Genomic DNA, 21,693 nt, shown 5'->3' on the forward strand with positions numbered 1-21,693 from the left:
GAAGCCCCGGCAGCCATCCCTGGCCCCTGCCACCTCTGCCTCTGCCTCTGCCTCTGCCAGAGTGTGCCGGACCTCAGTCACGATGAGCGAGACGGTAGTGGGTTTTCACTCATTTTGTTCAGCTTTTCCAAGGAATGTTATTGGAGGACTCATCATCGATCCAAGCACGCCGGACGCACCAACCGCGTCCACGCCCCGGGCCGGGTCGGGCCGGGCCGGGGCCCGAACGAGCACCGTCACGGGGACGGTACTTGCACACCAACCCTCACAGCCTCCAACAACTGGCTCGGCACGGGGGAGGTGGACAAGCCAAGCTTACCGTCTTCGCCACGCTCCGGCCTGGGTCCCAGTCGCGAACACGGGGATGCCAAACAACAAACAGGACCCCACGGCATCAGCACAGGTGGGCACGCTCCACTCAGCCACCAGGCACGCCTCCCTCGCCCGCCACCTCGTCCTGAAGAGTGCACACAGATGACAAGCAACCATGAGAACAAAGGCCCCGGGCCACGGCTCTCCTCTCCTATGCCAGCATCCTGTAGGCTGAGTAAGATCCTCAATGCTCAGGATACACTCTCCTGCATCCCCGATATACTCAGAGCTAATCCAGAATCGCACACCTGGGGCCTACGGCCACACTCCCGGAGACCTTGCGCGCGCCATCTTGGGAGCATAGTTTGCTACAGGCCTCGCTTTCCGCACCTTGCAGTCATCGCCAGGGCTCTGCCTGCTGCAACATTCCACTTCCGCCTTGTTCCTGTCCTCCCCTCCACCCCGCTGCCCCCTGAGATAACGTATGCTGCACCCTCAGACACTGGTCCCATCAGGAAAGCGAGCGCCAGGGCTAGGCAACCTCGTGCCTACAGGCAACCTCGTGCCTCCAAGTCATCCCAACCTTTTAAAAGAGGGCGCTTGGACACCTCCCACCGGTGTTGCCCCAGCAGGCCTGGCTCTTCCGAGCACCTGACTCGGCTCAGCCCAGAACACCCAGCGGCCACACGCACATGGGCGGGACCACAGCCCAGCTGTGGGCATCGGCCGGGCCTAGGAATTCGCCCGTGAGGAGGACAAGTATGGGAAGCCCCGGCAGCCATCCCTGGCCCCTGCCACCTCTGCCTCTGCCTCTGCCTCTGCCAGAGTGTGCCGGACCTCAGTCACGATGAGCGAGATGGTAGTGGGTTTTCACTCATTTTGTTCAGCTTTTCCAAGGAATGTTATTGGAGGACTCATCATCGATCCAAGCACGCCGGACGCACCAACCGCGTCCACGCCCCGGGCCGGGTCGGGCCGGGCCGGGGCCCGAACGAGCACCGTCACGGGGACGGTACTTGCACACCAACCCTCACAGCCTCCAACAACTGGCTCGGCACGGGGGAGGTGGACAAGCCAAGCTTACCGTCTTCGCCACGCTCCGGCCTGGGTCCCAGTCGCGAACACGGGGATGCCAAACAACAAACAGGACCCCACGGCATCAGCACACGTGGGCACGCTCCACTCAGCCACCAGGCACGCCTCCCTCGCCCGCCACCTTGTCCTGAAGAGTGTACACAAGTGACAAGCAACCATGAGAACAATGGCCCGGTGCCAGGGCTCTCCCTTCCCATGCCAGCTTCCTGTCGGCTGAGTATACTCCCCAAGGCTCACCATACACTGTCCTGCATCCCCAATCCACAGGGAGCGGATCCACCATCCCGCACCCGGGGGCTACTTCCGCACACACGGGGAACCTGGGCCCGCCATCTTGGGAGCATAGTTTGCTGCAGGCCTCGCTTTCCGCACCTTCTAGGCTTCACCAGGGGTATGCCTGCTGCAATTTTCCCCATCCTCCTTCTACCTGTCCTCCCCTCCACCCTCCACACTCCACCCCGCTGCCCGATGCCAGAAGGTCTGCTACACCCTCACCCACTGGTCCTCTAACAAAGGGAGGGCCAGGGCTGGCCCTCTCCAGGCGACCTCATGCCTCCAAGTCATCCCAACCTTTTAAGGAGGGCGCTTGGACACCTCACACCTGTTGTTCTCCAGCAGGCCTGGCTCTGCTGAGCATGTGGTTCCGCTCAGCCAAGAACACCCAGCGGCCCCACGCACACTGACGGGACCACAAACCCAGCCGTGGGCACCGGCCGCGCCTAGGAATTCGCCCGTGAGGAGGACAAGTATGGGAAGCCGCGGCAGCCATCCCTGGCCCCTGCCACCTCTGCCTCTGCCTCTGCCTCTGCCAGAGTGTGCCGGACCTCAGTCACGATGAGCGAGACGGTAGTGGGTTTTCACTCATTTTGTTCAGCTTTTCCAAGGAATGTTATTGGAGGACTCATCATCGATCCAAGCACGCCGGACGCACCAACCGCGTCCACGCCCCTGGCCGGGCCCGGGCCCGACCGAGCTCATTTAGGGGGCGCTATGGCCACGCCAAATCCTGCATATCCTCCAACAACTGGCTTGGCACCCGTGCAGGTGGACAAACCAAGCTTACCGTCTTCGCCACGCCCCGGCCTGGGTCCCAGTCGCGAACACGGGGATGACAACCAGAAAACAGGACCCCACGGCCTCAGCACAGGTGGGCACGCTCCAGGTCAGCCACCAGGCACGCCTCCCTCGCCCGCCACCTCGTCCTGAAGAGTGCACACAGAAGACAAGCAACCATGAGAACAAAGGCCCCGGGCCACGGCTCTCCTCTCCCATGCCAGCATCCTGTAGGCTGAGTAAGATCCTCAATGCTCAGGATACACTCTCCTGCATCCCGATATACTCAGAGCTAATCCAGAATCGCACACCTGGGGCCTACGGCCACACACCCGGAGACCTTGCGCGCGCCATCTTGGGAGCATAGTTTGCTACAGGCCTCGCTTTCCGCACCTTGCAGTCATCGCCAGGGCTCTGCCTGCTGCAACATTCCACTTCCGCCTTGTTCCTGTCCTCCCCTCCACCCCGCTGCCCCCTGAGATAACGTATGCTGCACCCTCAGCCACTGGTCCCATCAGGAAAGGGAGCGCCAGGGCTAGGCAACCTCGTGCCTCCAAGTCATCCCAACCTTTTAAAAGAGGGCGCTTGGACACCTCCCACCGGTGTTGCCCCAGCAGGCCTGGCTCTTCCGAGCACCTGACTCGGCTCAGCCCAGAACACCCAGCGGCCACACGCACATGGGCGGGACCACAGCCCAGCTGTGGGCATCGGCCGGGCCTAGGAATTCGCCCGTGAGGAGGACAAGTATGGGAAGCCCCGGCAGCCATCCCTGGCCCCTGCCACCTCTGCCTCTGCCTCTGCCTCTGCCAGAGTGTGCCGGACCTCAGTCACGATGAGCGAGACGGTAGTGGGTTTTCACTCATTTTGTTCAGCTTTTCCAAGGAATGTTATTGGAGGACTCATCATCGATCCAAGCACGCCGGACGCACCAACCGCGTCCACGCCCCGGGCCGGGTCGGGCCGGGCCGGGGCCCGAACGAGCACCGTCACGGGGACGGTACTTGCACACCAACCCTCACAGCCTCCAACAACTGGCTCGGCACGGGGGAGGTGGACAAGCCAAGCTTACCGTCTTCGCCACGCTCCGGCCTGGGTCCCAGTCGCGAACACGGGGATGCCAAACAACAAACAGGACCCCACGGCATCAGCACACGTGGGCACGCTCCACTCAGCCACCAGGCACGCCTCCCTCGCCTGCCACCTTGTCCTGAAGAGTGTACACAAGTGACAAGCAACCATGAGAACAATGGCCCGGTGCCAGGGCTCTCCCTTCCCATGCCAGCTTCCTGTCGGCTGAGTATACTCCCCAAGGCTCACCGTACACTGTCCTGCATCCCCAATCCACAGGGAGCGGATCCACCATCCCGCACCCGGGGGCTACTTCCGCACACACGGGGAACCTGGGCCCGCCATCTTGGGAGCATAGTTTGCTGCAGGCCTCGCTTTCCGCACCTTCTAGGCTTCACCAGGGGTATGCCTGCTGCAATTTTCCCCATCCTCCTTCTACCTGTCCTCCCCTCCACCCTCCACACTCCACCCCGCTGCCCGATGCCAGAAGGTCTGCTACACCCTCACCCACTGGTCCTCTAACAAAGGGAGGGCCAGGGCTGGCCCTCTCCAGGCGACCTCATGCCTCCAAGTCATCCCAACCTTTTAAGGAGGGCGCTTGGACACCTCACACCTGTTGTTCTCCAGCAGGCCTGGCTCTGCTGAGCATGTGGTTCCGCTCAGCCAAGAACACCCAGCGGCCCCACGCACACTGACGGGACCACAAACCCAGCCGTGGGCACCGGCCGCGCCTAGGAATTCGCCCGTGAGGAGGACAAGTATGGGAAGCCGCGGCAGCCATCCCTGGCCCCTGCCACCTCTGCCTCTGCCTCTGCCTCTGCCAGAGTGTGCCGGACCTCAGTCACGATGAGCGAGACGGTAGTGGGTTTTCACTCATTTTTTTCAGCTTTTCCAAGGAATGTTATTGGAGGACTCATCATCGATCCAAGCACGCCGGACGCACCAACCGCGTCCACGCCCCTGGCCGGGCCCGGGCCCGACCGAGCACATTTAGGGGGCGCTATGGCCACGCCAAATCCTGCATATCCTCCAACAACTGGCTTGGCACCCGTGCAGGTGGACAAACCAAGCTTACCGTCTTCGCCACGCCCCGGCCTGGGTCCCAGTCGCGAACACGGGGATGCCAACCAGAAAACAGGACCCCACGGCCTCAGCACAGGTGGGCACGCTCCAGGTCAGCCACCAGGCACGCCTCCCTCGCCCGCCACCTCGTCCTGAAGAGTGCACACAGATGACAAGCAACCATGAGAACAAAGCCCCGGGCCACGGCTCTCCTCTCCCATGCCAGCATCCTGTAGGCTGAGTAAGATCCTCAATGCTCAGGATACACTCTCCTGCATCCCCGATATACTCAGAGCTAATCCAGAATCGCACACCTGGGGCCTACGGCCACACACCCGGAGACCATGCGCGCGCCATCTTGGGAGCATAGTTTGCTACAGGCCTCGCTTTCCGCACCTTGCAGTCATCGCCAGGGCTCTGCCTGCTGCAACATTCCACTTCCGCCTTGTTCCTGTCCTCCCCTCCACCCCGCTGCCCCCTGAGATAACGTATGCTGCACCCTCAGCCACTGGTCCCATCAGGAAAGCGAGCGCCAGGGCTAGGCAACCTCGTGCCTACAGGCAACCTCGTGCCTCCAAGTCATCCCAACCTTTTAAAAGAGGGCGCTTGGACACCTCCCACCGGTGTTGCCCCAGCAGGCCTGGCTCTTCCGAGCACCTGACTCGGCTCAGCCCAGAACACCCAGCGGCCACACGCACATGGGCGGGACCACAGCCCAGCTGTGGGCATCGGCCGGGCCTAGGAATTCGCCCGTGAGGAGGACAAGTATGGGAAGCCCCGGCAGCCATCCCTGGCCCCTGCCACCTCTGCCTCTGCCTCTGCCTCTGCCAGAGTGTGCCGGACCTCAGTCACGATGAGCGAGACGGTAGTGGGTTTTCACTCATTTTGTTCAGCTTTTCCAAGGAATGTTATTGGAGGACTCATCATCGATCCAAGCACGCCGGACGCACCAACCGCGTCCACGCCCTGCCGGCCGGGCCCGACTGAGCTCATTTAGGGGGCGCTATGGCCACGCCAAATCCTGCATATCCTCCAACAACTGGCTTGGCACCCGTGCAGGTGGACAAACCAAGCTTACCGTCTTCGCCACGCCCGGCCTGGGTCCCAGTCGCGAACACGGGGATGCCAACCAGAAAACAGGACCCCACGGCCTCAGCACAGGTGGGCACGCTCCAGGTCAGCCACCAGGCACGCCTCCCTCGCCCGCCACCTCGTCCTGAAGAGTGCACACAGATGACAAGCAACCATGAGAACAAAGGCCCCGGGCCTCGGCTGTCCTCTCCCATGCCAGCATCCTGTAGGCTGAGTAAGATCCTCAATGCTCAGGATACACTCTCCTGCATCCCCGATATACTCAGAGCTAATCCAGAATCGCACACCTGGGGCCTACGGCCACACTCCCGGAGACCTTGCGCGCGCCATCTTGGGAGCATAGTTTGCTACAGGCCTCGCTTTCCGCACCTTGCAGTCATCGCCAGGGCTCTGCCTGCTGCAACATTCCACTTCCGCCTTGTTCCTGTCCTCCCCTCCACCCCGCTGCCCCTGAGATAACGTATGCTGCACCCTCAGCCACTGGTCCCATCAGGAAAGCGAGCGCCAGGGCTAGGCAACCTCGTGCCTATGCCTACAGGCAACCTCGTGCCTCCAAGTCATCCCAACCTTTTAAAAGAGGGCGCTTGGACACCTCCCACCGGTGTTGCCCCAGCAGGCCTGGCTCTTCCGAGCACCTGACTCGGCTCAGCCCAGAACACCCAGCGGCCACACACATGGGCGGGACCACAGCCCAGCTGTGGGCATCGGCCGGGCCTAGGAATTCGCCCGTGAGGAGGACAAGTATGGGAAGCCCCGGCAGCCATCCCTGGCCCCTGCCACCTCTGCCTCTGCCTCTGCCTCTGCCAGAGTGTGCCGGACCTCAGTCACGATGAGCGAGACGGTAGTGGGTTTTCACTCATTTTGTTCAGCTTTTCCAAGGAATGTTATTGGAGGACTCATCATCGATCCAAGCACGCCGGACGCACCAACCGCGTCCACGCCCCGGGCCGGGTCGGGCCGGGCCGGGGCCCCGAACGAGCACCGTCACGGGGACGGTACTTGCACACCAACCCTCACAGCCTCCAACAACTGGCTCGGCACGGGGGAGGTGGACAAGCCAAGCTTACCGTCTTCGCCACGCTCCGGCCTGGGTCCCAGTCGCGAACACGGGGATGCCAAACAACAAACAGGACCCCACGGCATCAGCACAGGTGGGCACGCTCCACTCAGCCACCAGGCACGCCTCCCTCGCCCGCCACCTCGTCCTGAAGAGTGCACACAGATGACAAGCAACCATGAGAACAAAGGCCCCGGGCCACGGCTCTCCTCTCCTATGCCAGCATCCTGTAGGCTGAGTAAGATCCTCAATGCTCAGGATACACTCTCCTGCATCCCCGATATACTCAGAGCTAATCCAGAATCGCACACCTGGGGCCTACGGCCACACTCCCGGAGACCTTGCGCGCGCCATCTTGGGAGCATAGTTTGCTACAGGCCTCGCTTTCCGCACCTTGCAGTCATCGCCAGGGCTCTGCCTGCTGCAACATTCCACTTCCGCCTTGTTCCTGTCCTCCCCTCCACCCCGCTGCCCCCTGAGATAACGTATGCTGCACCCTCAGACACTGGTCCCATCAGGAAAGCGAGCGCCAGGGCTAGGCAACCTCGTGCCTACAGGCAACCTCGTGCCTCCAAGTCATCCCAACCTTTTAAAAGAGGGCGCTTGGACACCTCCCACCGGTGTTGCCCCAGCAGGCCTGGCTCTTCCGAGCACCTGACTCGGCTCAGCCCAGAACACCCAGCGGCCACACGCACATGGGCGGGACCACAGCCCAGCTGTGGGCATCGGCCGGGGCCTAGGAATTCGCCCGTGAGGAGGACAAGTATGGGAAGCCCCGGCAGCCATCCCTGGCCCCTGCCACCTCTGCCTCTGCCTCTGCCTCTGCCAGAGTGTGCCGGACCTCAGTCACGATGAGCGAGACGGTAGTGGGTTTTCACTCATTTTGTTCAGCTTTTCCAAGGAATGTTATTGGAGGACTCATCATCGATCCAAGCACGCCGGACGCACCAACCGCGTCCACGCCCCGGGCCGGGTCGGGCCGGGCCGGGGCCCGAACGAGCACCGTCACGGGGACGGTACTTGCACACCAACCCTCACAGCCTCCAACAACTGGCTCGGCACGGGGGAGGTGGACAAGCCAAGCTTACCGTCTTCGCCACGCTCCGGCCTGGGTCCCAGTCGCGAACACGGGGATGCCAAACAACAAACAGGACCCCACGGCATCAGCACACGTGGGCACGCTCCACTCAGCCACCAGGCACGCCTCCCTCGCCCGCCACCTTGTCCTGAAGAGTGTACACAAGTGACAAGCAACCATGAGAACAATGGCCCGGTGCCAGGGCTCTCCCTTCCCATGCCAGCTTCCTGTCGGCTGAGTATACTCCCCAAGGCTCACCGTACACTGTCCTGCATCCCCAATCCACAGGGAGCGGATCCACCATCCCGCACCCGGGGCTACTTCCGCACACACGGGGAACCTGGGCCCGCCATCTTGGGAGCATAGTTTGCTGCAGGCCTCGCTTTCCGCACCTTCTAGGCTTCACCAGGGGTATGCCTGCTGCAATTTTCCCCATCCTCCTTCTACCTGTCCTCCCCTCCACCCTCCACACTCCACCCCGCTGCCCGATGCCAGAAGGTCTGCTACACCCTCACCCACTGGTCCTCTAACAAAGGGAGGGCCAGGGCTGGCCCTCTCCAGGCGACCTCATGCCTCCAAGTCATCCCAACCTTTTAAGGAGGGCGCTTGGACACCTCACACCTGTTGTTCTCCAGCAGGCCTGGCTCTGCTGAGCATGTGGTTCCGCTCAGCCAAGAACACCCAGCGGCCCCACGCACACTGATGGGACCACAAACCCAGCCGTGGGCACCGGCCGCGCCTAGGAATTCGCCCGTGAGGAGGACAAGTATGGGAAGCCGCGGCAGCCATCCCTGGCCCCTGCCACCTCTGCCTCTGCCTCTGCCTCTGCCAGAGTGTGCCGGACCTCAGTCACGATGAGCGAGACGGTAGTGGGTTTTCACTCATTTTGTTCAGCTTTTCCAAGGAATGTTATTGGAGGACTCATCATCGATCCAAGCACGCCGGACGCACCAACCGCGTCCACGCCCCTGGCCGGGCCCGGGCCCGACCGAGCTCATTTAGGGGGCGCTATGGCCACGCCAAATCCTGCATATCCTCCAACAACTGGCTTGGCACCCGTGCAGGTGGACAAACCAAGCTTACCGTCTTCGCCACGCCCCGGCCTGGGTCCCAGTCGCGAACACGGGGATGCCAACCAGAAAACAGGACCCCACGGCCTCAGCACAGGTGGGCACGCTCCAGGTCAGCCACCAGGCACGCCTCCCTCGCCCGCCACCTCGTCCTGAAGAGTGCACACAGATGACAAGCAACCATGAGAACAAAGGCCCCGGGCCACGGCTCTCCTCTCCCATGCCAGCATCCTGTAGGCTGAGTAAGATCCTCAATGCTCAGGATACACTCTCCTGCATCCCGATATACTCAGAGCTAATCCAGAATCGCACACCTGGGGCCTACGGTCACACACCCGGAGACCTTGCGCGCGCCATCTTGGGAGCATAGTTTGCTACAGGCCTCGCTTTCCGCACCTTGCAGTCATCGCCAGGGCTCTGCCTGCTGCAACATTCCACTTCCGCCTTGTTCCTGTCCTCCCCTCCACCCCGCTGCCCCCTGAGATAACGTATGCTGCACCCTCAGCCACTGGTCCCATCAGGAAAGGGAGCGCCAGGGCTAGGCAACCTCGTGCCTCCAAGTCATCCCAACCTTTTAAAAGAGGGCGCTTGGACACCTCCCACCGGTGTTGCCCCAGCAGGCCTGGCTCTTCCGAGCACCTGACTCGGCTCAGCCCAGAACACCCAGCGGCCACACGCACATGGGCGGGACCACAGCCCAGCTGTGGGCATCGGCCGGGCCTAGGAATTCGCCCGTGAGGAGGACAAGTATGGGAAGCCCCGGCAGCCATCCCTGGCCCCTGCCACCTCTGCCTCTGCCTCTGCCTCTGCCAGAGTGTGCCGGACCTCAGTCACGATGAGCGAGACGGTAGTGGGTTTTCACTCATTTTGTTCAGCTTTTCCAAGGAATGTTATTGGAGGACTCATCATCGATCCAAGCACGCCGGACGCACCAACCGCGTCCACGCCCCGGGCCGGGTCGGGCCGGGCCGGGGCCCGAACGAGCACCGTCACGGGGACGGTACTTGCACACCAACCCTCACAGCCTCCAACAACTGGCTCGGTACGGGGGAGGTGGACAAGCCAAGCTTACCGTCTTCGCCACGCTCCGGCCTGGGTCCCAGTCGCGAACACGGGGATGCCAAACAACAAACAGGACCCCACGGCATCAGCACACGTGGGCACGCTCCACTCAGCCACCAGGCACGCCTCCCTCGCCCGCCACCTTGTCCTGAAGAGTGTACACAAGTGACAAGCAACCATGAGAACAATGGCCCGGTGCCAGGGCTCTCCCTTCCCATGCCAGCTTCCTGTCGGCTGAGTATACTCCCCAAGGCTCACCGTACACTGTCCTGCATCCCCAATCCACAGGGAGCGGATCCACCATCCCGCACCCGGGGGCTACTTCCGCACACACGGGGAACCTGGGCCCGCCATCTTGGGAGCATAGTTTGCTGCAGGCCTCGCTTTCCGCACCTTCTAGGCTTCACCAGGGGTATGCCTGCTGCAATTTTCCCCATCCTCCTTCTACCTGTCCTCCCCTCCACCCTCCACACTCCACCCCGCTGCCCGATGCCAGAAGGTCTGCTACACCCTCACCCACTGGTCCTCTAACAAAGGGAGGGCCAGGGCTGGCCCTCTCCAGGCGACCTCATGCCTCCAAGTCATCCCAACCTTTTAAGGAGGGCGCTTGGACACCTCACACCTGTTGTTCTCCAGCAGGCCTGGCTCTGCTGAGCATGTGGTTCCGCTCAGCCAAGAACACCCAGCGGCCCCACGCACACTGACGGGACCACAAACCCAGCCGTGGGCACCGGCCGCGCCTAGGAATTCGCCCGTGAGGAGGACAAGTATGGGAAGCCGCGGCAGCCATCCCTGGCCCCTGCCACCTCTGCCTCTGCCTCTGCCTCTGCCAGAGTGTGCCGGACCTCAGTCACGATGAGCGAGACGGTAGTGGGTTTTCACTCATTTTGTTCAGCTTTTCCAAGGAATGTTATTGGAGGACTCATCATCGATCCAAGCACGCCGGACGCACCAACCGCGTCCACGCCCCTGGCCGGGCCCGGGCCCGACCGAGCTCATTTAGGGGGCGCTATGGCCACGCCAAATCCTGCATATCCTCCAACAACTGGCTTGGCACCCGTGCAGGTGGACAAACCAAGCTTACCGTCTTCGCCACGCCCCGGCCTGGGTCCCAGTCGCGAACACGGGGATGCCAACCAGAAAACAGGACCCCACGGCCTCAGCACAGGTGGGCACGCTCCAGGTCAGCCACCAGGCACGCCTCCCTCGCCCGCCACCTCGTCCTGAAGAGTGCACACAGAAGACAAGCAACCATGAGAACAAAGGCCCCGGGCCATGGCTCTCCTCTCCCATGCCAGCATCCTGTAGGCTGAGTAAGATCCTCAATGCTCAGGATACACTCTCCTGCATCCCCGATATACTCAGAGCTAATCCAGAATCGCACACCTGGGGCCTACGGCCACACACCCGGAGACCTTGCGCGCGCCATCTTGGGAGCATAGTTTGCTACAGGCCTCGCTTTCCGCACCTTGCAGTCATCGCCAGGGCTCTGCCTGCTGCAACATTCCACTTCGCCTTGTTCCTGTCCTCCCCTCCACCCCGCTGCCCCTGAGATAACGTATGCTGCACCCTCAGCCACTGGTCCCATCAGGAAAGGGAGCGCCAGGGCTAGGCAACCTCGTGCCTACAGGCAACCTCGTGCCTCCAAGTCATCCCAACCTTTTAAAAGAGGGCGCTTGGACACCTCCCACCGGTGTTGCCCCAGCAGGCCTGGCTCTTCCGAGCACCTGACTCGGCTCAGCCCAGAACACCCAGCGGCCACACGCACATGGGCGGGACCACAGCCCAGCTGTGGGCATCGGCCGGGCCTAGGAATTCGCCCGTGAGGAGGACAAGTATGGGAAGCCGCGGCAGCCATCCCTGGCCCCTGCCACCTCTGCCTCTGCCTCTGCCTCTGCCAGAGTGTGCCGGACCTCAGTCACGATGAGCGAGACGGTAGTGGGTTTTCACTCATTTTGTTCAGCTTTTCCAAGGAATGTTATTGGAGGACTCATCATCGATCCAAGCACGCCGGACGCACCAACCGCGTCCACGCCCCGGGCCGGGTCGGGCCGGGCCGGGGCCCGAACGAGCACCGTCACGGGGACGGTACTTGCACACCAACCCTCACAGCCTCCAACAACTGGCTCGGCACGGGGGAGGTGGACAAGCCAAGCTTACCGTCTTCGCCACGCTCCGGCCTGGGTCCCAGTCGCGAACACGGGGATGCCAAACAACAAACAGGACCCCACGGCATCAGCACACGTGGGCACGCTCCACTCAGCCACCAGGCACGCCTCCCTCGCCCGCCACCTTGTCCTGAAGAGTGTACACAAGTGACAAGCAAACCATGAGAACAATGGCCCGGTGCCAGGGCTCTCCCTTCCCATGCCAGCTTCCTGTCGGCTGAGTATACTCCCCAAGGCTCACCATACACTGTCCTGCATCCCCAATCCACAGGGAGCGGATCCACCATCCCGCACCCGGGGGCTACTTCCGCACACACGGGGAACCTGGGCCCGCCATCTTGGGAGCATAGTTTGCTGCAGGCCTCGCTTTCCGCACCTTCTAGGCTTCACCAGGGGTATGCCTGCTGCAATTTTCCCCATCCTCCTTCTACCTGTCCTCCCCTCCACCCTCCACACTCCACCCCGCTGCCCGATGCCAGAAGGTCTGCTACACCCTCACCCACTGGTCCTCTAACAAAGGGAGGGCCAGGGCTGGCCCTCTCCAGGCGACCTCATGCCTCCAAGTCATCCCAACCTTTTAAGGAGGGCGCTTGGACACCTCACACCTGTTGTTCTCCAGCAGGCCTGGCTCTGCTGAGCATGTGGTTCCGCTCAGCCAAGAACACCCAGCGGCCCCACGCACACTGACGGGACCACAAACCCAGCCGTGGGCACCGGCCGCGCCTAGGAATTCGCCCGTGAGGAGGACAAGTATGGGAAGCCGCGGCAGCCATCCCTGGCCCCTGCCACCTCTGCCTCTGCCTCTGCCTCTGCCAGAGTGTGCCGGACCTCAGTCACGATGAGCGAGACGGTGTGGGTTTTCACTCATTTTGTTCAGCTTTTCCAAGGAATGTTATTGGAGGACTCATCATCGATCCAAGCACGCCGGACGCACCAACCGCGTCCACGCCCCTGGCCGGGCCCGGGCCCGACCGAGCACATTTAGGGGGCGCTATGGCCACGCCAAATCCTGCATATCCTCCAACAACTGGCTTGGCACCCGTGCAGGTGGACAAACCAAGCTTACCGTCTTCGCCACGCCCCGGCCTGGGTCCCAGTCGCGAACACGGGGATGCCAACCAGAAAACAGGACCCCACGGCCTCAGCACAGGTGGGCACGCTCCAGGTCAGCCACCAGGCACGCCTCCCTCGCCCGCCACCTCGTCCTGAAGAGTGCACACAGAAGACAAGCAACCATGAGAACAAAGGCCCCGGGCCACGGCTGTCCTCTCCCATGCCAGCATCCTGTAGGCTGAGTAAGATCCTCAATGCTCAGGATACACTCTCCTGCATCCCCGATATACTCAGAGCTAATCCAGAATCGCACACCTGGGGCCTACGGCCACACTCCCGGAGACCTTGCGCGCGCCATCTTGGGAGCATAGTTTGCTACAGGCCTCGCTTTCCGCACCTTGCAGTCATCGCCAGGGCTCTGCCTGCTGCAACATTCCACTTCCGCCTTGTTCCTGTCCTCCCCTCCACCCCGCTGCCCCCTGAGATAACGTATGCTGCACCCTCAGCCACTGGTCCCATCAGGAAAGGGAGCGCCAGGGCTAGGCAACCTCGTGCCTACAGGCAACCTCGTGCCTCCAAGTCATCCCAACCTTTTAAAAGAGGGCGCTTGGACACCTCCCACCGGTGTTGCCCCAGCAGGCCTGGCTCTTCCGAGCACCTGACTCGGCTCAGCCCAGAACACCCAGCGGCCACACGCACATGGGCGGGACCACAGCCCAGCTGTGGGCATCGGCCGGGCCTAGGAATTCGCCCGTGAGGAGGACAAGTATGGGAAGCCCCGGCAGCCATCCCTGGCCCCTGCCACCTCTGCCTCTGCCTCTGCCTCTGCCAGAGTGTGCCGGACCTCAGTCACGATGAGCGAGACGGTAGTGGGTTTTCACTCATTTTGTTCAGCTTTTCCAAGGAATGTTATTGGAGGACTCATCATCGATCCAAGCACGCCGGACGCACCAACCGCGTCCACGCCCCGGGCCGGGTCGGGCCGGGCCGGGCCCGAACGAGCACCGTCACGGGGACGGTACTTGCACACCAACCCTCACAGCCTCCAACAACTGGCTCGGCACGGGGGAGGTGGACAAGCCAAGCTTACCGTCTTCGCCACGCTCCGGCCTGGGTCCCAGTCGCGAACACGGGGATGCCAAACAACAAACAGGACCCCACGGCATCAGCACACGTGGGCACGCTCCACTCAGCCACCAGGCACGCCTCCCTCGCCCGCCACCTTGTCCTGAAGAGTGTACACAAGTGACAAGCAACCATGAGAACAATGGCCCGGTGCCAGGGCTCTCCCTTCCCATGCCAGCTTCCTGTCGGCTGAGTATACTCCCCAAGGCTCACCGTACACTGTCCTGCATCCCCAATCCACAGGGAGCGGATCCACGATCCCGCACCCGGGGGCTACTTCCGCACACACGGGGAACCTGGGCCCGCCATCTTGGGAGCATAGTTTGCTGCAGGCCTCGCTTTCCGCACCTTCTAGGCTTCACCAGGGGTATGCCTGCTGCAATTTTCCCCATCCTCCTTCTACCTGTCCTCCCCTCCACCCTCCACACTCCACCCCGCTGCCCGATGCCAGAAGGTCTGCTACACCCTCACCCACTGGTCCTCTAACAAAGGGAGGGCCAGGGCTGGCCCTCTCCAGGCGACCTCATGCCTCCAAGTCATCCCAACCTTTTAAGGAGGGCGCTTGGACACCTCACACCTGTTGTTCTCCAGCAGGCCTGGCTCTGCTGAGCATGTGGTTCCGCTCAGCCAAGAACACCCAGCGGCCCCACGCACACTGACGGGACCACAAACCCAGCCGTGGGCACCGGCCGCGCCTAGGAATTCGCCCGTGAGGAGGACAAGTATGGGAAGCCGCGGCAGCCATCCCTGGCCCCTGCCACCTCTGCCTCTGCCTCTGCCTCTGCCAGAGTGTGCCGGACCTCAGTCACGATGAGCGAGACGGTAGTGGGTTTTCACTCATTTTGTTCAGCTTTTCCAAGGAATGTTATTGGAGGACTCATCATCGATCCAAGCACGCCGGACGCACCAACCGCGTCCACGCCCCGGGCCGGGTCGGGCCGGGCCGGGGCCCGAACGAGCACCGTCACGGGGACGGTACTTGCACACCAACCCTCACAGCCTCCAACAACTGGCTCGGCACGGGGGAGGTGGACAAGCCAAGCTTACCGTCTTCGCCACGCTCCGGCCTGGGTCCCAGTCGCGAACACGGGGATGCCAAACAACAAACAGGACCCCACGGCATCAGCACACGTGGGCACGCTCCACTCAGCCACCAGGCACGCCTCCCTCGCCCGCCACCTTGTCCTGAAGAGTGTACACAAGTGACAAGCAACCATGAGAACAATGGCCCGGTGCCAGGGCTCTCCCTTCCCATGCCAGCTTCCTGTCGGCTGAGTATACTCCCCAAGGCTCACCATACACTGTCCTGCATCCCCAATCCACAGGGAGCGGATCCACGATCCCGCACCCGGGGGCTACTTCCGCACACACGGGGAACCTGGGCCCGCCATCTTGGGAGCATAGTTTGCTGCAGGCCTCGCTTTCCGCACCTTCTAGGCTTCACCAGGGGTATGCCTGCTGCAATTTTCCCCATCCTCCTTCTACCTGTCCTCCCCTCCACCCTCCACACTCCACCCCGCTGCCCGATGCCAGAAGGTCTGCTACACCCTCACCCACTGGTCCTCTAACAAAGGGAGGGCCAGGGCTGGCCCTCTCCAGGCGACCTCATGCCTCCAAGTCATCCCAACCTTTTAAGGAGGGCGCTTGGACACCTCACACCTGTTGTTCTCCAGCAGGCCTGGCTCTGCTGAGCATGTGGTTCCGCTCAGCCAAGAACCCCCAGCGGCCCCACGCACACTGACGGGACCACAAACCCAGCCGTGGGCACCGGCCGCGCCTAGGAATTCGCCCGTGAGGAGGACAAGTATGGGAAGCCGCGGCAGCCATCCCTGGCCCCTGCCACCTCTGCCTCTGCCTCTGCCTCTGCCAGAGTGTGCCGGACCTCAGTCACGATGAGCGAGACGGTAGTGGGTTTTCACTCATTTTGTTCAGCTTTTCCAAGGAATGTTATTGGAGGACTCATCATCGATCCAAGCACGCCGGACGCACCAACCGCGTCCACGCCCCTGGCCGGGCCCGGGCCCGACCGAGCTCATTTAGGGGGCGCTATGGCCACGCCAAATCCTGCATATCCTCCAACAACTGGCTTGGCACCCGTGCAGGTGGACAAACCAAGCTTACCGTCTTCGCCACGCCCCGGCCTGGGTCCCAGTCGCGAACACGGGGATGCCAACCAGAAAACAGGACCCCACGGCCTCAGCACAGGTGGGCACGCTCCAGGTCAGCCACCAGGCACGCCTCCCTCGCCCGCCACCTCGTCCTGAAGAGTGCACACAGAAGACAAGCAACCATGAGAACAAAGGCCCCGGGCCACGGCTCTCCTCTCCCATGCCAGCATCCTGTAGGCTGAGTAAGATCCTCAATGCTCAGGATACACTCTCCTGCATCCCCGATATACTCAGAGCTAATCCAGAATCGCACACCTGGGGCCTACGGCCACACTCCCGGAGACCTTGCGCGCGCCATCTTGGGAGCATAGTTTGCTACAGGCCTCGCTTTCCGCACCTTGCAGTCATCGCCAGGACTCTGCCTGCTGCAACATTCCAATTCCGCCTTGTTCCTGTCCTCCCCTCCACCCCGCTGCCCCCTGAGATAACGTATGCTGCACCCTCAGCCACTGGTCCCATCAGGAAAGGGAGCGCCAGGGCTAGGCAACCTCGTGCCTCCAAGTCATCCCAACCTTTTAAAAGAGGGCGCTTGGACACCTCCCACCGGTGTTGCCCCAGCAGGCCTGGCTCTTCCGAGCACCTGACTCGGCTCAGCCCAGAACACCCAGCGGCCACACGCACATGGGCGGGACCACAGCCCAGCTGTGGGCATCGGCCGGGCCTAGGAATTCGCCCGTGAGGAGGACAAGTACGGGAAGCCCCGGCAGCCATCCCTGGCCCCTGCCACCTCTGCCTCTGCCTCTGCCTCTGCCAGAGTGTGCCGGACCTCAGTCACGATGAGCGAGACGGTAGTGGGTTTTCACTCATTTTGTTCAGCTTTTCCAAGGAATGTTATTGGAGGACTCATCATCGATCCAAGCACGCCGGACGCACCAACCGCGTCCACGCCCCGGGCCGGGTCGGGCCGGGCCGGGGCCCGAACGAGCACCGTCACGGGGACGGTACTTGCACACCAACCCTCACAGCCTCCAACAACTGGCTCGGCACGGGGGAGGTGGACAAGCCAAGCTTACCGTCTTCGCCACGCTCCGGCCTGGGTCCCAGTCGCGAACACGGGGATGCCAAACAACAAACAGGACCCCACGGCATCAGCACACGTGGGCACGCTCCACTCAGCCACCAGGCACGCCTCCCTCGCCCGCCACCTTGTCCTGAAGAGTGTACACAAGTGACAAGCAACCATGAGAACAATGGCCCGGTGCCAGGGCTCTCCCTTCCCATGCCAGCTTCCTGTCGGCTGAGTATACTCCCCAAGGCTCACCATACACTGTCCTGCATCCCCAATCCACAGGGAGCGGATCCACCATCCCGCACCCGGGGGCTACTTCCGCACACACGGGGAACCTGGGCCCGCCATCTTGGGAGCATAGTTTGCTGCAGGCCTCGCTTTCCGCACCTTCTAGGCTTCACCAGGGGTATGCCTGCTGCAATTTTCCCCATCCTCCTTCTACCTGTCCTCCCCTCCACCCTCCACACTCCACCCCGCTGCCCGATGCCAGAAGGTCTGCTACACCCTCACCCACTGGTCCTCTAACAAAGGGAGGGCCAGGGCTGGCCCTCTCCAGGCGACCTCATGCCTCCAAGTCATCCCAACCTTTTAAGGAGGGCGCTTGGACACCTCACACCTGTTGTTCTCCAGCAGGCCTGGCTCTGCTGAGCATGTGGTTCCGCTCAGCCAAGAACACCCAGCGGCCCCACGCACACTGACGGGACCACAAACCCAGCCGTGGGCACCGGCCGCGCCTAGGAATTCGCCCGTGAGGAGGACAAGTATGGGAAGCCGCGGCAGCCATCCCTGGCCCCTGCCACCTCTGCCTCTGCCTCTGCCTCTGCCAGAGTGTGCCGGACCTCAGTCACGATGAGCGAGACGGTAGTGGGTTTTCACTCATTTTGTTCAGCTTTTCCAAGGAATGTTATTGGAGGACTCATCATCGATCCAAGCACGCCGGACGCACCAACCGCGTCCACGCCCCTGGCCGGGCCCGGGCCCGACCGAGCTCATTTAGGGGGCGCTATGGCCACGCCAAATCCTGCATATCCTCCAACAACTGGCTTGGCACCCGTGCAGGTGGACAAACCAAGCTTACCGTCTTCGCCACGCCCCGGCCTGGGTCCCAGTCGCGAACACGGGGATGCCAACCAGAAAACAGGACCCCACGGCCTCAGCACAGGTGGGCACGCTCCAGGTCAGCCACCAGGCACGCCTCCCTCGCCCGCCACCTCGTCCTGAAGAGTGCACACAGAAGACAAGCAACCATGAGAACAAAGGCCCCGGGCCACGGCTCTCCTCTCCCATGCCAGCATCCTGTAGGCTGAGTAAGATCCTCAATGCTCAGGATACACTCTCCTGCATCCCCGATATACTCAGAGCTAATCCAGAATCGCACACCTGGGGCCTACGGCCACACTCCCGGAGACCTTGCGCGCGCCATCTTGGGAGCATAGTTTGCTACAGGCCTCGCTTTCCGCACCTTGCAGTCATCGCCAGGGCTCTGCCTGCTGCAACATTCCAATTCCGCCTTGTTCCTGTCCTCCCCTCCACCCCGCTGCCCCCTGAGATAACGTATGCTGCACCCTCAGCCACTGGTCCCATCAGGAAAGGGAGCGCCAGGGCTAGGCAACCTCGTGCCTCCAAGTCATCCCAACCTTTTAAAAGAGGGCGCTTGGACACCTCCCACCGGTGTTGCCCCAGCAGGCCTGGCTCTTCCGAGCACCTGACTCGGCTCAGCCCAGAACACCCAGCGGCCACACGCACATGGGCGGGACCACAGCCCAGCTGTGGGCATCGGCCGGGCCTAGGAATTCGCCCGTGAGGAGGACAAGTACGGGAAGCCCCGGCAGCCATCCCTGGCCCCTGCCACCTCTGCCTCTGCCTCTGCCTCTGCCAGAGTGTGCCGGACCTCAGTCACGATGAGCGAGACGGTAGTGGGTTTTCACTCATTTTGTTCAGCTTTTCCAAGGAATGTTATTGGAGGACTCATCATCGATCCAAGCACGCCGGACGCACCAACCGCGTCCACGCCCCGGGCCGGGTCGGGCCGGGCCGGGGCCCGAACGAGCACCGTCACGGGGACGGTACTTGCACACCAACCCTCACAGCCTCCAACAACTGGCTCGGCACGGGGGAGGTGGACAAGCCAAGCTTACCGTCTTCGCCACGCTCCGGCCTGGGTCCCAGTCGCGAACACGGGGATGCCAAACAACAAACAGGACCCCACGGCATCAGCACACGTGGGCACGCTCCACTCAGCCACCAGGCACGCCTCCCTCGCCCGCCACCTTGTCCTGAAGAGTGTACACAAGTGACAAGCAACCATGAGAACAATGGCCCGGTGCCAGGGCTCTCCCTTCCCATGCCAGCTTCCTGTCGGCTGAGTATACTCCCCAAGGCTCACCATACACTGTCCTGCATCCCCAATCCACAGGGAGCGGATCCACCATCCCGCACCCGGGGGCTACTTCCGCACACACGGGGAACCTGGGCCCGCCATCTTGGGAGCATAGTTTGCTGCAGGCCTCGCTTTCCGCACCTTCTAGGCTTCACCAGGGGTATGCCTGCTGCAATTTTCCCCATCCTCCTTCTACCTGTCCTCCCCTCCACCCTCCACACTCCACCCCGCTGCCCGATGCCAGAAGGTCTGCTACACCCTCACCCACTGGTCCTCTAACAAAGGGAGGGCCAGGGCTGGCCCTCTCCAGGCGACCTCATGCCTCCAAGTCATCCCAACCTTTTAAGGAGGGCGCTTGGACACCTCACACCTGTTGTTCTCCAGCAGGCCTGGCTCTGCTGAGCATGTGGTTCCGCTCAGCCAAGAACCCCCAGCGGCCCCACGCACACTGACGGGACCACAAACCCAGCCGTGGGCACCGGCCGCGCCTAGGAATTCGCCCGTGAGGAGGACAAGTATGGGAAGCCGCGGCAGCCATCCCTGGCCCCTGCCACCTCTGCCTCTGCCTCTGCCTCTGCCAGAGTGTGCCGGACCTCAGTCACGATGAGCGAGACGGTAGTGGGTTTTCACTCATTTTGTTCAGCTTTTCCAAGGAATGTTATTGGAGGACTCATCATCGATCCAAGCACGCCGGACGCACCAACCGCGTCCACGCCCCTGGCCGGGCCCGGGCCCGACCGAGCTCATTTAGGGGGCGCTATGGCCACGCCAAATCCTGCATATCCTCCAACAACTGGCTTGGCACCCGTGCAGGTGGACAAACCAAGCTTACCGTCTTCGCCACGCCCCGGCCTGGGTCCCAGTCGCGAACACGGGGATGCCAACCAGAAAACAGGACCCCACGGCCTCAGCACAGGTGGGCACGCTCCAGGTCAGCCACCAGGCACGCCTCCCTCGCCCGCCACCTCGTCCTGAAGAGTGCACACAGAAGACAAGCAACCATGAGAACAAAGGCCCCGGGCCACGGCTCTCCTCTCCCATGCCAGCATCCTGTAGGCTGAGTAAGATCCTCAATGCTCAGGATACACTCTCCTGCATCCCCGATATACTCAGAGCTAATCCAGAATCGCACACCTGGGGCCTACGGCCACACTCCCGGAGACCTTGCGCGCGCCATCTTGGGAGCATAGTTTGCTACAGGCCTCGCTTTCCGCACCTTGCAGTCATCGCCAGGGCTCTGCCTGCTGCAACATTCCAATTCCGCCTTGTTCCTGTCCTCCCCTCCACCCCGCTGCCCCCTGAGATAACGTATGCTGCACCCTCAGCCACTGGTCCCATCAGGAAAGGGAGCGCCAGGGCTAGGCAACCTCGTGCCTCCAAGTCATCCCAACCTTTTAAAAGAGGGCGCTTGGACACCTCCCACCGGTGTTGCCCCAGCAGGCCTGGCTCTTCCGAGCACCTGACTCGGCTCAGCCCAGAACACCCAGCGGCCACACGCACATGGGCGGGACCACAGCCCAGCTGTGGGCATCGGCCGGGCCTAGGAATTCGCCCGTGAGGAGGACAAGTACGGGAAGCCCCGGCAGCCATCCCTGGCCCCTGCCACCTCTGCCTCTGCCTCTGCCTCTGCCAGAGTGTGCCGGACCTCAGTCACGATGAGCGAGACGGTAGTGGGTTTTCACTCATTTTGTTCAGCTTTTCCAAGGAATGTTATTGGAGGACTCATCATCGATCCAAGCACGCCGGACGCACCAACCGCGTCCACGCCCCGGGCCGGGTCGGGCCGGGCCGGGGCCCGAACGAGCACCGTCACGGGGACGGTACTTGCACACCAACCCTCA

At 62.4% G+C, this 21,693-nt stretch overlaps 21 non-coding genes across 21 annotated transcripts; all 21 read right to left on the minus strand.

The window, feature by feature from the left end:
• Positions 1 to 68: 68 nt before the first annotated feature.
• On the minus strand, positions 69 to 162 carry LOC144374496 (small nucleolar RNA SNORD116). Its single transcript, XR_013433874.1, has one exon. It is a non-coding gene; the product is annotated as a small nucleolar RNA SNORD116 (small nucleolar RNA).
• A 983-nt stretch (positions 163 to 1,145) lies between these two features.
• Positions 1,146 to 1,239, minus strand: LOC144374511 (small nucleolar RNA SNORD116). The gene has a single exon (XR_013433889.1). It is a non-coding gene; the product is annotated as a small nucleolar RNA SNORD116 (small nucleolar RNA).
• Positions 1,240 to 2,227: 988 nt separating this feature from the next.
• On the minus strand, positions 2,228 to 2,321 carry LOC144374507 (small nucleolar RNA SNORD116). Its single transcript, XR_013433885.1, has one exon. It is a non-coding gene; the product is annotated as a small nucleolar RNA SNORD116 (small nucleolar RNA).
• A 957-nt stretch (positions 2,322 to 3,278) lies between these two features.
• LOC144374514 (small nucleolar RNA SNORD116) lies at positions 3,279 to 3,372 on the minus strand. Its single transcript, XR_013433892.1, has one exon. It is a non-coding gene; the product is annotated as a small nucleolar RNA SNORD116 (small nucleolar RNA).
• A 988-nt stretch (positions 3,373 to 4,360) lies between these two features.
• LOC144374513 (small nucleolar RNA SNORD116) lies at positions 4,361 to 4,454 on the minus strand. The gene has a single exon (XR_013433891.1). It is a non-coding gene; the product is annotated as a small nucleolar RNA SNORD116 (small nucleolar RNA).
• Positions 4,455 to 5,429: 975 nt separating this feature from the next.
• On the minus strand, positions 5,430 to 5,523 carry LOC144374515 (small nucleolar RNA SNORD116). The gene has a single exon (XR_013433893.1). It is a non-coding gene; the product is annotated as a small nucleolar RNA SNORD116 (small nucleolar RNA).
• Positions 5,524 to 6,497: 974 nt separating this feature from the next.
• Positions 6,498 to 6,591, minus strand: LOC144374516 (small nucleolar RNA SNORD116). Its single transcript, XR_013433894.1, has one exon. It is a non-coding gene; the product is annotated as a small nucleolar RNA SNORD116 (small nucleolar RNA).
• Positions 6,592 to 7,576: 985 nt separating this feature from the next.
• On the minus strand, positions 7,577 to 7,670 carry LOC144374497 (small nucleolar RNA SNORD116). Its single transcript, XR_013433875.1, has one exon. It is a non-coding gene; the product is annotated as a small nucleolar RNA SNORD116 (small nucleolar RNA).
• Positions 7,671 to 8,657: 987 nt separating this feature from the next.
• Positions 8,658 to 8,751, minus strand: LOC144374498 (small nucleolar RNA SNORD116). The gene has a single exon (XR_013433876.1). It is a non-coding gene; the product is annotated as a small nucleolar RNA SNORD116 (small nucleolar RNA).
• Positions 8,752 to 9,708: 957 nt separating this feature from the next.
• LOC144374499 (small nucleolar RNA SNORD116) lies at positions 9,709 to 9,802 on the minus strand. The gene has a single exon (XR_013433877.1). It is a non-coding gene; the product is annotated as a small nucleolar RNA SNORD116 (small nucleolar RNA).
• Positions 9,803 to 10,790: 988 nt separating this feature from the next.
• LOC144374500 (small nucleolar RNA SNORD116) lies at positions 10,791 to 10,884 on the minus strand. The gene has a single exon (XR_013433878.1). It is a non-coding gene; the product is annotated as a small nucleolar RNA SNORD116 (small nucleolar RNA).
• A 974-nt stretch (positions 10,885 to 11,858) lies between these two features.
• LOC144374501 (small nucleolar RNA SNORD116) lies at positions 11,859 to 11,952 on the minus strand. The gene has a single exon (XR_013433879.1). It is a non-coding gene; the product is annotated as a small nucleolar RNA SNORD116 (small nucleolar RNA).
• A 989-nt stretch (positions 11,953 to 12,941) lies between these two features.
• Positions 12,942 to 13,034, minus strand: LOC144374512 (small nucleolar RNA SNORD116). Its single transcript, XR_013433890.1, has one exon. It is a non-coding gene; the product is annotated as a small nucleolar RNA SNORD116 (small nucleolar RNA).
• Positions 13,035 to 14,010: 976 nt separating this feature from the next.
• On the minus strand, positions 14,011 to 14,104 carry LOC144374502 (small nucleolar RNA SNORD116). Its single transcript, XR_013433880.1, has one exon. It is a non-coding gene; the product is annotated as a small nucleolar RNA SNORD116 (small nucleolar RNA).
• Positions 14,105 to 15,091: 987 nt separating this feature from the next.
• LOC144374503 (small nucleolar RNA SNORD116) lies at positions 15,092 to 15,185 on the minus strand. The gene has a single exon (XR_013433881.1). It is a non-coding gene; the product is annotated as a small nucleolar RNA SNORD116 (small nucleolar RNA).
• A 988-nt stretch (positions 15,186 to 16,173) lies between these two features.
• On the minus strand, positions 16,174 to 16,267 carry LOC144374504 (small nucleolar RNA SNORD116). Its single transcript, XR_013433882.1, has one exon. It is a non-coding gene; the product is annotated as a small nucleolar RNA SNORD116 (small nucleolar RNA).
• A 958-nt stretch (positions 16,268 to 17,225) lies between these two features.
• Positions 17,226 to 17,319, minus strand: LOC144374505 (small nucleolar RNA SNORD116). Its single transcript, XR_013433883.1, has one exon. It is a non-coding gene; the product is annotated as a small nucleolar RNA SNORD116 (small nucleolar RNA).
• A 988-nt stretch (positions 17,320 to 18,307) lies between these two features.
• On the minus strand, positions 18,308 to 18,401 carry LOC144374506 (small nucleolar RNA SNORD116). The gene has a single exon (XR_013433884.1). It is a non-coding gene; the product is annotated as a small nucleolar RNA SNORD116 (small nucleolar RNA).
• Positions 18,402 to 19,359: 958 nt separating this feature from the next.
• Positions 19,360 to 19,453, minus strand: LOC144374508 (small nucleolar RNA SNORD116). Its single transcript, XR_013433886.1, has one exon. It is a non-coding gene; the product is annotated as a small nucleolar RNA SNORD116 (small nucleolar RNA).
• Positions 19,454 to 20,441: 988 nt separating this feature from the next.
• LOC144374509 (small nucleolar RNA SNORD116) lies at positions 20,442 to 20,535 on the minus strand. The gene has a single exon (XR_013433887.1). It is a non-coding gene; the product is annotated as a small nucleolar RNA SNORD116 (small nucleolar RNA).
• Positions 20,536 to 21,493: 958 nt separating this feature from the next.
• Positions 21,494 to 21,587, minus strand: LOC144374510 (small nucleolar RNA SNORD116). Its single transcript, XR_013433888.1, has one exon. It is a non-coding gene; the product is annotated as a small nucleolar RNA SNORD116 (small nucleolar RNA).
• Positions 21,588 to 21,693: the final 106 nt, after the last annotated feature.

This window comes from Ictidomys tridecemlineatus, unplaced genomic scaffold (assembly GCF_052094955.1).
Source record: "Ictidomys tridecemlineatus isolate mIctTri1 unplaced genomic scaffold, mIctTri1.hap1 Scaffold_7294, whole genome shotgun sequence".
Classification (NCBI taxonomy): Eukaryota; Metazoa; Chordata; class Mammalia; order Rodentia; family Sciuridae; genus Ictidomys; species Ictidomys tridecemlineatus.